Source organism: Urocitellus parryii, chromosome 5 (genome assembly GCF_045843805.1).
Source record: "Urocitellus parryii isolate mUroPar1 chromosome 5, mUroPar1.hap1, whole genome shotgun sequence".
NCBI classification, from domain to species: domain Eukaryota; kingdom Metazoa; phylum Chordata; class Mammalia; order Rodentia; family Sciuridae; genus Urocitellus; species Urocitellus parryii.
This window is the reverse complement of record NC_135535.1, coordinates 126,206,341-126,220,917: the sequence shown is the minus strand read 5'-3', so window position 1 is coordinate 126,220,917 and position 14,577 is coordinate 126,206,341. Positions and strand designations below refer to the sequence as shown.

The window sequence follows — 14,577 nt, the reverse complement described above, 5'->3', positions numbered from 1 at the left end:
ACCAGCAGACTACTGTGGGAGGTCAAGGGCATGGCCCAGATTCACCCACAACGACCTGTGCAGGTCCCAGGTCATAGAAGGCCCAGTACATCCCCTAGCAGGGCAGACACCCACCAGAGCCTAGCCTCTGGTGCAGGACTGCCTCTCCTGTCCAGTGGCCTACCGCCAACGGAAGCAAAGATCCAGTCCAGACCACCCACATCAGCCTGCAGGATCCAGGCTGTCAGTAGGCCTGGTTCACCCCTCCCCCAGGGAGGCGTACACCCACCAGAGCCTAGCTTCTGGTGCAGGACCTCCCCTTCCAACCAGCAGACTACCTTGGGGTGGGGTCAAGCCTGGCAGCTCAGATCCATCCACTCCAACTTGTGCAGGACTCAGATCCAGGATACAGTAGCGTTCATTGAGGGACACCAAAAGGGTCTGGAAGCCCAACATCAAGGTGAGGTACAGACAATCTGCACAGGTACTACAAGAATATAGGGAAGAATCTGTAATATCTCAGATCCACACTGCAAGAAAGGAAGACACATAGACAACATGAAAAAACAAGGGAGGAAAGTGCCCCAAACAAACCAGGACACTATAATAACAGAACCCATGGACAGCGAAGTTGATGAAATGTCAGAGAAGGAGTTCAAAAGGTTCATAAATAAAATTATCTGTGAATTAAAGAATGACCTAAATGAGCAAATACAGGCAAAAATTGATCACTCCAACAATGAGATAAGAGTAAATATAGGTAGCAAAAGATTATTTCAAGAGAGAGAGAGACTGAAAAAAAAAGTCAGAAATCCTTGAAATGAAGGATACAATAAATCAAATAAAATACTCAATAGAAAGCATAACCAACAGACTAGAACACTTGGAAGAAAGAACATCAGATAATAAAGACAAAGTATATAATCTGGAAAATAAAGTTGATTACATAGTGAAGAAAGTTAGGAACCATGAACAGAACATCCAAGAATTATGGGACAGCATCAAAAGACCAGATCTAAGAGTTATTGGGATAGAAGAAGGCACAGAGTTTCAAAACGAAGGAATGCACAATCTCATCAATGAGATACTATCAGAAAATTTCCAAAGCATGAAGAGCAAATTGGAAAACCAAATACAAGAGGTTTACAGGACACCAAATATACAAAATTACAATAAATCTACACCAAGGCACATTGTAATAAAAATGCCAAGCAAACAGAATAATGATAGAATCTTAGAAGCCTGTGAGAGAGAGAAATCAGATCATATATAGGGGGAGACCAATTTGTATCTCAGCAAACTTTTCAACCCAGACCCTCAAAGGCAGGGGATCATGGAACAACATATACCAAGCTCTGAAAGAAAAATGGATGCCAACTAAGAATCTTATATCCAGCAAAACTAAGCTTTAGATTTGAGGATGAAATAAAAACCTTCCATGATAAACAAAAGTTAAAAGAATTTACAACTGGAAAGCCTGCACTACAGAACATCCTCAGCAAAATATTTCATGAAGAGGAAATGAAAAACAATGATGAAAATCAGCAGAGGGAGGGATTACACTAAAGGAATATCTAATCAGAGGAGAAACCAAGTCACATTAAATACCAAAAATAAACAAAAATGGCTGGGAATACAAATCATGTCTCAAAAATAACCCTGAATGTTAATGGCCTAAATGTACCAATCAAAAGACATAGACTAGCAGATTGGATTAAAGAAAAAGATCCAACAATATGCTGCCTCCAAGAGATTCATCTCAATCATACCACTCACATGAACTACAGAAGCAAGCAGGGGATTCTATCCTCATATCAAATAAAGTAGACTTCAAACTAAAGTCAATCAAAAAGGATAAAGAAGGACACTACATACTGCTCAAGGGAATCATACACCCACAAGACTTAAAAATTATAAATATATATGCCTCAAAAAATGGAGCATCTAGGTTCATCAAACTCTTCTCAAGTTCAAGAGTCAAATTGACAACAACACAACAATTTTGGGCAACTTTAACACACCTCTTTCATCACTAGATAGATCCTTCAAACAAAAGCTGAATAAAGAAACTATAGAACTCAATAATACAATAAATAATAACTTAGACTTAACTGACATATATAGAATATTTCATCCTTCAATGAGAGAATACACTTTCTTCTCACCAGCACATGAATCCTTCTCTAAAATAGACCATATACTATGCCACAAAGCAGCTCTTAACAAATATAAAAAGTCTAGATACTACCGTGCATTCTATCAGATCCATAATGGAATAAAATTAGAAATCAATGATAAAATAAGAAATAAAATCCACTTCAACACCTGGAGACTAAATAATATGCTACTGAATGAACAATGGGTTACAGAAGACATCAAGGAGGAGATTTAAAAAATTTTAGACATGAATGAGAACACAGATACAACATATCGAAATCTCTGGGACACTATGAAAGCAGTTCTAAAAGGAAAGTTCATTGCATGGAGTTCATCCCTTAAAAGAAGAAAAAGTCAACAAATAATTGACTTAACATGACATCTCAAAGCCCTATAAAATGAAAAACAAATCAACGTCAAAAACAGCAGAAGATAGGAAATAATTAAAATCAGAGCTGAAATCAATGAAATTAAAACAAAAGAAACAATTGAAAAACATTGACAGAACAAAAAGTTGGTTCTTTGAAAAATAAATAAAATTGACAGATCCTTACCATTCTAATGAAAAGAAGGAGAGAGAAAACTTAAATTACTAACATACATGATGAAAAAGGAAATATAACAGACACTAAGAAATACAGAAGATAATTAGAAATTATTTTGAAAACTTGTACTCCAATAAAATAGAAAATATCAAAGGTATCAACAAATTTCTAGAGTCATATAATTTGCCCAAATTGAATCAGGATAGTATACACAATTTAAACAGATCAACTTCAAGTGATGAAATAGCAGACACCATCAAAAGTCTACCAATCAAAATGGGAGTTCATAACCCACTTGAATCATATGTATGAAATATGATATGTCAAGAGCATTGTAATGTTTCGAACAACCAATAAAAAAAGCCTATCAACCAAGAAAAGCCCAGGACTGGATGGATAAACAGCCAAGTTCTACAAGACCTTTAAAGAAGAACTAATACCAATACTCTCCAATTTATTTCAGGAAATAGAAAAAGAGGCAGCATTTCCAAACTCATTCTATGAGGCCAATATCACTGAATCCAAAACCAGACAAAGACACATCAAAGAAAGAAACCTGCAGACCAATATCTCTAATGAATATAGATGTAAAAATTCTCAATAAAATTCTGGCAAATCGAATACAAAAACATATCAAAAAGATTGTGCACCATGATTAAGTGAGATTCATCCCAGGGATGCAAGGTTGGTTCAACACATGGAAATCAATAAATGTAATTCGTCACATCAATAGACTCAAAGATAAGAGTCATATGATCATCTCAATAGATGCAAAAAAAAAGCATTTGACAAAATACAGCACCTCTTTATGTTCAAAACACTAGAAAACTAGGATAACAGGAACATATCTCAATATCATAAAGGCTATCTATGCTAAGCCCCAGGCCAACATCATTTTAAATGGATAAAAATTAAAGGCATTCCCTCTAAAAACTGGAACAAGACAGAGATGCCCTCTTTCACCACTTCTATTCAACATAGTTCTCAAAACACTGGACAAAGCAATTGGACAGATGAAAGAAATTAAAGGGATACACATAGGAAAAGAAGAACTCCAATTGGCCCTATTTGCTTCTATACCTAGAAGACCCTAAAAATTTTACCAGAAAACTTCTAGAACTAGTAAATGAATTCATCAAAGTAACAGGATATAAAATCAACACACACAAATCAAAGGCATTTCTGTATATCAGTGACAAATACTCAGAAAGAGAAACAAGGAAAACTACCCCAATTATAATAGCCTCAAAAAATAAAATACTAGGGAGTCAACTTAATGAAAGAGGTGAAAGATCTATATAATGAAAATTACAGAACCCTAAAGAAAGAAATCAAAGAAGACCTTAGAAGATGGAAATATCTGCCTTACTCTTGGATAGGCAGAATTAATATTATCAAAATGACCATACTTCCAAAAGCACTATACAGATTTAATGTAATTTTGATCAAAATCCCAGTGACATTCCTCTTAGAAATATAAAAGGCAATTATGAAATTCATCTGAAAAAATAAGAGACCCAGAATAGTTAGAGCAATCCTTAGCAGGAAGAGTGAAGCAGGTGGCATCCCTACACCAGACCTTAAACTATACTACAGAGCAATAGTAACAAAAACAGCATGGTATTGGCACCAAAATGGACTGGTAAACCAATGGTACATAATAGAGGACACAGAGACTAACCCACAAAATTACAATTATCTTATATTAGACAAAGATGCCAAAAACATGCACTGGAGAAAAGATAGCCTTTTTAACAAACACTACTGAGAAAACTGGAAATCCATATGCAACAAAATTAAATTAAGCTCCTATCTCTCACTATGCACAAAACTCAACTCAAAATGGAACAAGGACTTAGGAATAAAACCAGAGTCCCTGTGTCTAGTAGAAGAAAAAGTAGGCCCTAATCTCCATCATGTGGAAATAGGCCCCAACTTCCTTAATAAGGATCCTGTGACATAAGAATTAAAATTAAGAATCAATAATGTGATGGACTCAAATTAAAAAGTTTCTTCTCAGCAAAAGAAACAATCTGTGAAGTGAATAGATTGGAAGCATATCTTTACCCCTCACACATCAGATAGAGTACTAATCTAGGGTATATAAAGAACTCAAAAAGCTAAGCACCAAAAAATAATAATAATAATAATAATGACCCAATCAATAAATGGGCCAAGGACCTGAACAGATACTTTTCAGAAGAGGATATACAATCAATCAACAAATATATGAAAAAAAAGTTCATCATTACTAGCAATTTGAGATATGCAAATCAAAACCACTCTAAGATTTCTTCTCACTCCAATCAGAATGGCAGCTTATTAGCTGCCAAACAAACAAAATAAGTGTTGGCAAGGATGTGGGGAAAAGGGTACACTCATACATTGCTGGTGGACTGCGAATTGGTGCAGCCAATATGGAAAGCAGTATGGAGATTTCTTAGAAAATTGGGAATGGAACCACCATTTCACTCAGCTATCCCTCTCCTTGGTCTATACCCAAAGGACTTAAAAACAGCATACTACAGGGACACAGCCACATCAATGTTTATAGCAGCACAATTCACAATAGCTGAGCTGTGGAAGATGCCCCTCAATGGATGAATGGATTAAAAATGTTGCATATATACACAATGGAATATTATTCAACAATAAAAGAGAATAAAATCACAGCATTTGCAGGTAAATGAATAGAGTTAGAGAAGAAAAATGCTAAGTGAAGTTGGGAATCCCAAAAAAAACAAATGCCAAATGTTTTCTTTGATATAAGGAGGCTGATTTACAGTAGGATAGGGAGCGGGCGCATGGGAGAAATAGAAAAACTCTAGATAAGGCAGAGGTGTTGGAGGGGAAGGGAGGGGGCATGGAGTTATAAATGATGGTGGAATGTGATGGTCATTATTATCTAAAGTACATTTATGAAGACATGAATTGGTGTGAATATACTTTATATACAACCAGAGATATAAAAAATTGTGCTCTATATGTGTAATAAGAATTGTAGTGCATTCTGCTGTCATATATAAATAAAAATTAAAAAATAAAGCTTTACTGTCATAAAAAAATAGTGCAACATGATCAAGTGTGGTTCATCCCAGGAATGCAAGGTTGTTTCAACATAGAGAAATCAAAAACAAAAAAAAATGCATCACATCAATAGATTTAAAGACAATAATCATATGATCATCTCAATAGATGCAGAAAAAGCATTTGAGAAAATATAGCACTTCTTCATGTTCAAAACACTAGAAAAACTAGGGGTATTAGGAACATACCTCAACATTGTAAATGCTGTCTACATGAAGACCAAGGCCAATATCATTTGATATAGAGAAAAATTGAAAGCATTCCCTCAAAAATCTGGAAAAACACAAGGATGCCCTCTTTCACCACTTCTATTCCATAAAGTCCTTGAAACTCTAGCTAGAGCAATCAGATGAAAAAAATTAAAGGGATACACATAGGAAAAGAACTCACTATCACTATTTGCCAATGACATGATTCTATATTTAGAATATAAAAAAAATACATCATAGGGGCTGGGGTTGTGGCTTAATGGCAGAGTACTCACCTAGCACATGCAAGGTTCGATCCTCAGCACCACACAGAGATAAATAAATAAAGGTTTTGTGTCCAACTTCAACTAAAAAAAAATTTCACCATGAAACTTCTCGAACTAATAAATGAATTCAGCAAAGTAGCAGAATATAAAATCAATACCCATAAATCAAATGCATTTGTATATATAAGTGATAAATCCACTGCAAGAGAAATTAGGAAAACCACCCCATTCATAGTAGTCTCAAAAATTAAAATACTTTGGAATCAATATAAGAAGAGAGATGATAGTCCTCTACAATAAAAACTACAGAATACTAAAGAAAGAAATTGAAGAAAATCTTAGAAGATGGAAAGATTCACCATGTTCTTGGATAGGCAGAATTAATATGTTCAAAATGGTCATACTACCAAAACTGTTATACAATGTTATGCAATTCCTATTAAAACCCAATGACATTTTTCTTAGAACTAGAAACAGCAATCATGAAATTCATTTGGAAAGATAAGAGAACCAGAATAGCCAAAGCAATTCTCAGCAAAAGGAGTAAAGCAGGAAGCATAACAATACCAGAACTTAAACTATACTACAGAGCAACAGTAACAAAAATGGCATGGTATTGGTACCAAAATAGACACGTAGACCAATGATACAAAATAGAAGACACACAACAAACCCACATAAATATGATTATCTCAAAATAGACAAAGGTGCCAAAAACATACATTGGAGAAAAGATAGCCTCTTCAACAAATAGTGCTGGCAAAACTGAAAATCCATACATAGAAAAATGAAATTAAAAACTCTCTCACCTAAAATAAAATTCAACTCAAAGTGGTTCAAAAACATAGGCACTAGAACAGAGACTCTGTACCTAATAGAAGAAAAAGCAGGCCCAAATCTCCACCATGTTGGCCTAAGACCTGATTTCCTTAACAAGAGCCCTAAAGCACAAGAAGTAAAATCAAGAATCAATAAATGGATGGATTCAAACTAAAAAGCTTCTTCTCAGCTAAGTAAACAATCAACAACATTATGAGAGAGCCTACAGAGTGGGAAAAAATCTTTACCACATATACCTCAGATAGAGCACTAATATCCAGAATATATAAAGAACTCAAAAAACTTAACCCCAAAAAATTATAATAATAACCCGATCAATAAATGAGCCAAGGGCCAAAGCAGACACTTCAGAGAAGAAGTAATACAATCAATCAACAAACATGAAAACAAAATGTTCATCATCTCTTGCAATTAGAGAAATTCAAGACAAAACTACTCTAAGATTTCATTTCACTCCAGTCAGAATGGCAATTATCGAGAATATAAGCAACAATAAGTGTTGGTGAGGATGTGGGGGAAAGGGTACCCCATACATTGCTGGTGAGACTGCAAATTTGTGCAACCTCTTTGGAAAGCAGTATGGAGATTTCTTAATAAACTAATGACACCACTTGACCTGGTATAACACCATTTGACCTGGTTATACTACTCCTCCATACATACTGAAAGAACTTAAAATCAGCACACTACAGTGACACAGCCACATCAATGTTTACATCAGCTCAATTCACAATACCTAAGCTATGGAACCAACCTAGATGCCCTTCAACAGTTGAATGGACAAAGAAAATGTGGTACATATACACAATGGAATATTACTCAGCCTTAAAGAAGAATGAAATTACCACCCCTGTGCTTTCAAATTCCCTGCCTTTTGCATCTCTACCAGCTGGTTCTGAAAGCAGGTGGATTGGAGGGGAGAGGGGAATAGCTGGATGTATTTCTGTGACCTCTTATCTCTTGTGTAGACCTCTATTCACATTTAATTTTTTCCTGGTCACTTAGGCACACTCTATGTTATGCAGTATGAGTTTGCTCTACTGTCATGTAATATCAAAAAAATAAAATAAAAATTTTTTAAACTTCCCAAGGGAAGGAAGGAAGGAGACAGGTAGGTAGCATCATTGAAGCTTTTACAATTATTATATTAATATCAATATTAATTAATAATAACTATGATATATTAATATTATATCAATGCATTAATATAATATTGATTTATATTATATTGTAGTGATATAATATAGTAATATTATATTAATTACAGTATATCAATTATTAATAATAATTATAAAACAATTATTATAATTATTATAAGGGGATATTACAAGCAATTTTATACCAATAAAATTGATAACTTCAGTGAAATGGACAAAGACATGCACTACTACAACTTAAGAAAATATAGGCAACCTGGACAAAAAATAACAATGTGTCTATAAAGAAATTAAAATTGCAATTTCAGTTTAAGTTATATTTGGTTAAAAGAAATTGAATTTGTATAAACTTACATTATTAACAAGATGAGTTTGTAAATTAAAATAAAATACAAACCCAGATGGCTATTGAATTCTAACACTTAAGGAAGAATAATAGAATAATAACATTCTACATAAATTTTTTCAGATAATTCAACAAGAGGGAATGCATTCCACTCTTCAATAAGGCCAATATTATTTTTATCCCAAAACACATAAGGCATTATAACAAAAGCACAGCTGAATATCCCTCATTAACATACAAACACAGCTATGTATTCAACAACAAATACAGAAAATAACATACGTTGGCCCAGTGGGGTTTATCCTGGGAATTCAAACTAATTTAACCATTCAAAAATAAATCAGCATAATTTACTGCATTAACAAATTTTGTAAAATCTCTCTGATCATTCAGTAGATATAGGAAAAAAACTTCTACAAAATTTACAAAAATCAGCATAATTCACTGCATTAACGAATTTTTAAAATCTCTCTGATCATTCAGTAGATATAGAAAAAAACCTACTACAAAATTTACAGCCAGATGCAGTGGCATGTGCCTGTAATCACAGCTATCCAGGAAGTTAATGCAGAAGAATCACAAGTTTGAGGTTAGCCTGGGCAAATCTTTTCTCAAAAATAAAATTTTAAAAAGGGGCCTGGGGATGTAGCCCAGTGAGGAAGTTCTTACCTAGCATGTGCAAAGCTCTTGGTTCAGAAAAAGAACAACAACAACAAAATTTAACATATATTTTAATAAAAATTATCAGCACATTAGAAGGGAACAGTATCAATCTGATAAAGGGCATCTATTCAAAATAATCTACAACCAGCGTTTTACCTACAGGTAAAAGACTAAGTAAGTCTCTATCTCCCCACCTACCAAATGTTAGAAATAAGCCAAGGACGTATGTCCTTACAAATTTGTTTGACAAAAGAAGAGTCTAAGTAGTACAAAAATTCAAAGAAATGGTAAAGCAGTATCCAGATAGATAGGGAAGAGTGAAAAGTACCTTTATTCACAGAAAACATGATCATACATTCAGAAATTGAATGGATCTACAAAATACTAAAACTAATAAGGGAGTTTGTCAGAATTGTAGAATACAAAATCAAAATGCAAAAATAAATTTTATTTCTATATAGTAGTAATAAAATATTAGAATTTAAAATTAAAAGCATCAAATTATGAAATACTTAAGGATACAATGAAAAATACTATGATATTTGGACCCTAAAAATTACAAGATATTCCTGAAAGGAATAAAAGAAGGCATAAATCGATAGAAAGATGTAACCGATTTGTGGGTCAGAAGAATCAATATTGTTAAGGTGTAAGTTCTTCCAAAATTGATTTATAGACACAACACAATAATCCTAGTCAGGCTTTTTGGAGAAATACACAAGGTGATTGTGAAATAAATGTGGAAATGCAAAGGACAAAGAATAGCCAAAATAAAGTACTTAATTCACAACTTCTTATAAAGTTATAATAATCAGCACAGCACAGCATTGGTATAAAGATACACCAGTAGATCAGAGTAACAGAATAGAAAGAACAGAAAATGATCTACAAATATATGGAAAACTGATTTTCCACCAAGATGCAATGGATAAAAATAGTAGCAATGGGGGCTGAAGCAACTGAATGCCCATGGTATTCAGTAAAAATAGTAACTTCCATCCATTCCTTGCATCATACACAAAAATTAACTCAAAAATAACCATAAACCTAAATATAAAGCCTATAAATATAAGTTTTCTGGAATAAAATATCAGGAAAATTCTTTCTGATCTTGTGTTCAAACCATAATCCATAAAGAGATTGATAAATTTGGCCTTATCAAAATTAGTACCTTCTATGTACAACCAGAGATATGAAAAATTGTGCTCTCTATGTGTGATATGAATTGTAATGCATTCTGCTATCATATATAACAAATTAAAATTTAAAAATAAAATTTAAAAAGAAATAGTAACTTATGTTCTTCTTTTAAGAGAAGAAGAATGCAAACAAGACAAAATTGAAGAAGTCAGTGAGGCAGGAGGTATGGCTTAGTGATAGAGTGCTTGCCTAACATGTGCAAGACCCTGAGTTTAATCCCCAGAACAGCAAAATAAAAATTGTTTTAAAGTATATAATAAATAAAATAAAATAGATTTATATCCAGAATTTCACTCAATAATAAGAAAAAAATTTTTAAAAAACACAACAGCAAAATATTTCAGCAAACACTTTACCAATGGACAGATAAGGAGAAAGGATAGGGGAACTGGAAATAAAAGATCTCTGATTGTTTCCTAGTATTAGCAGAGAGTATAGGATATCCCTTGAGGCTGGCAAGTGAAGTTGAAGCTTGAATATATTGAAGACTGAAAAGATTAACAATAAAATAAAAGTGGTATCTAAATTCAACTTAGGAAGAGGAAGGAAAAGAAATAGGTTACATAATAATTTCACATTGCTCTAAGTAAGAAACCAACAGGGAGTATCTACAGAAGAAGGAAACAACAGCATTTATGTAAGTCATTAATATAGAGGTAATTACTATAACATGCAAACCTTCCTGAATGACAAAGTCAGAACTCAACAAAAGCAAATAAAACATGACATGGTCAAACTGACACTCATTAGTATCAATAAATAGAAGTCAGATTAGATCATCTATTATAAGAAAAAAAAATTATCCTACTGATGAACAAAAATCCAACTCTGTAAGAGACACAGTAAGCAAAAAGATTCAGAAGGGGAAAAAATTAAAGGTTGAGAAAGTTCATACTAGACAAATGTTGGTATAAAGGAGAATTCTCACCAAAAAGCAATAAACAGGACCAAGAAAAATGATTTTTAATAATAAAGGCTATAATTTATAATAAATATATAACATTAATATTTGTGTGTCTGAAAACACATTAAGTTTGCCAAGAAGAAATTATAGATATATGTGCAAACACTTACATTAGAATACAGTTTATTCTGTGTTCAGAAAACAAAAATTATGTAATTATTACCCATGTCTTTCTCAATAAATAATAGGTAAGAAATAAAACCAGAGTGATAAATAAGGATTAAAAAAGATATTGATTTGAAAAACTATTAAACAGTGAAAAATAATCAAAAAACTATTGCATAAGTAAAAATAGAGAAAATGCTGGAAAAAGAGAAAAAGCACAACAATACATACAGAACAAGGACAAAGGGGGGAAAACCAATGAAATAGAGAATATTTTAATATCTTAAAATAATACCTTGAAAACAATATAAATAAATTTAACATTATAAATAAAGCATAATTTTAGGAAAATTACTTATTAATCTGAAACTTTAGAGCTTTAGAATCTCAATAACTATAATTAAGAATTTCTGGGATGGGGCTGTAGCTCAGTGGCAGAGCGCTTGCCTAGCATGCATGAGGCACTGGGCTTGATCCTCAGCACCACATAAAAAATAAACAAATAAAATAAAGGTATTCTGTCCATTTACAACTACAAAAAAATTTTTTTTAAAGAATTCTAAGAGATTAACATTGGGGAAGCTGTGGGATAAAGTTTTTACCAAATAATACAACAGGCCCTGATGATTTTATAGGGAAATTTAGCAATCTTTTTCAGTCAGATAATCTCAAATGTTATTTAAACCCTTACAGAAAATGGGGATAGAATTACAACTTCCAATTTTTTTAAAGAGGCCAAGTTAACATTGACATAAATATTGCTCTTAAAAAAAAACACTAAACCAGTTTCATTTTAAATACTGGTTTTAAATACCTTAAATAAAATATGGGCAAATCACATATTAAAACAACTCACTGTGACCAAGTAGGAATTGGTTCCAAAAAAAATAATCAATATTAGAAAGCCTAATCACATTAGTGTATAGTTCATGATCTCCATATGCTATGGTTGAGTTTCTCCTCAAAATATTCATGTGTTGTAAATTTAATCCCTAAATTCATATGTTAACAGTATTTGGAGGTGCAGCCTTTGGGAGTTCATTAGGATTAGATGAAGTCATGAGGGTGGTGCCCTGTGATGTCATTAATGGCTTCATAGAAAAAGAAGAGAAACTTGGGCTAGCACCCTTGTTCCCTCTTGCCATGTGAAGTCCTCTACCGTGTTATGGTGCAGCAAGAAGGCTCCCACCAGATATTAATGATATTGGCATCATCCTCTGGGAATTCCCAACCTCCAGAACTGTAAGCCAAATAAACTTCTATTTTTTAATAAATTATCCCATACTTGGGTGTTTTGGTATAGCAACAGAAAATGAACCAAGACACCATATCTCCAAAGAGAAAGATCAAATCATTCTGGAAGGTGTTGTGCCAGTTATCAAGCTGGGCTTCAAGTTCACCCTTACACTTCCATTCCTGCTCTGTGGTATGGGGCTGGCACCTGGCAAAACATTCCTGCTTGACAGGCTACTCCCCATGAACCTCTGCTGTAGAGAGCACTGCGGGGAGGTGGTTTGGGGGTTTTGCCCATTTGCTCCCTCTTGATTTTCCACTCCAATGTGGTGGTTTGCTCCAGTAGCTGCATTTGAATTCAGTTTGCTATTTTTCCAGCACTTATTCTTCCAGTCAACCAGAAGTCCCTCCTCAGAGTTAGTGTCTGACTCTACAAGTCCCTCCTCTGAGCTCAGATGCCACATCAAATCACATAGTAGACTTCTTCTCACAGGCTCCACGGGTGCCTTCTCTTCACTTTGTTCCCCAACCCAAGTGTGTGAGCTCCTTCACACACTTTCTGCTGCCTCTCAGATATCCTAGTAGCGCTTTCTTGACAAATAGTTAAAAATTATTCAAGTAAAATTCTCCATTAAAATAACAGACACGCTTTCTGTTTCCATTTGACAAAATATGACACACAAGTTATGATTTTTTAAAATATTCAGTTAAGAAAGAATTGACATTGATTTTTTTCTTGACATGATTCCCTAGACACAATTCCACCCTCAAAGCAAGCATCTTACCAAATGAAGCATAGAGGCCTCTCCCACATTGGCACTGTGTTGAAGGCAGTAACCAGGGCAACTAGACAACAGAAAGAGAGCCACCTCAATATTCCATATTCTAACATGTCACAATTGAGAACATGCTGTTCATTAGAAAAGGGCAAAGTCAGCAACAAGGAAGATGGCAGAATAGAGGAGGCTGCTTTCCAAAACAGCAATAGGTAAGTGAAAAAAAGGGGAATTTACTGCACATTCAAAGCAGATGGGGTTCTCAGGAGGTTGAATATAATAAAATAAGGAAAAATACCCTGTGCCAATGCTAGTGCCACTGCCACTGCTAGAGCCAGTCAGAACAGTCCCCCCACCCCACCCTGGCAAGCAAAGTGGAAGGATAAGGGAATTGAAGAAACTACACTTTTAGGAGGCCTGCGACATGACTGGGTACAGAGAGACCAGTATCAAAGACACTGTCAGACCAACGTGAAAGTTGTACTGCATAATATCCTTTTGTGGGAAAGAAGACACACCTCTCCCAGTTGCCTATGGAGGACATTTTGCAGCCACACCATGGAAGCCATCAGCTGTAGGGGCCAATTCCTGAGCTGGGCCCAAAATACAGGCCTGGAAAACCCACAGCATACAATATAGAGCATGCCAAAGTGACCAGGAGAAAATCAGACAAATAGAGGGCTTTACCTGGGGAAATGTGGGTCATGGAAACCCACCCAGCTCCTCATTTCCCCATTGAGTCAGCAGCTCATAGGATCAGCTGGGAGTGACACACTCAGCTGGGAATTCCAAAGGGCTGGGGCTAGAGTGACTGAGTTTGGAGATGAAATCCAAGATACCTAGAAATATGGGTTCTACAATCAATAAGTGGGCCAAGGAACTGAATAGACACCTCTCAAAAGAGAATATAAATCAATCAACAAATATATGAAAAAAATGGTCAACATCTCTGGCAATTAGAGAAATGCAAATCAAAACTACTCTAAGATTTCCTCTCACTTCAGTCAGAATATCAGCTATTAAGAATATAAACAACAATAAATGTTGGCA

General features: G+C 34.4%; 1 pseudogene; it reads left to right on the top strand.

Moving 5' to 3' along the window:
- Nucleotides 1-13,641: 13,641 nt before the first annotated feature.
- The window catches only part of LOC113190338 (calmodulin pseudogene), a 47,231-nt pseudogene continuing 46,295 nt past the window's right edge, over nucleotides 13,642-14,577 (top strand).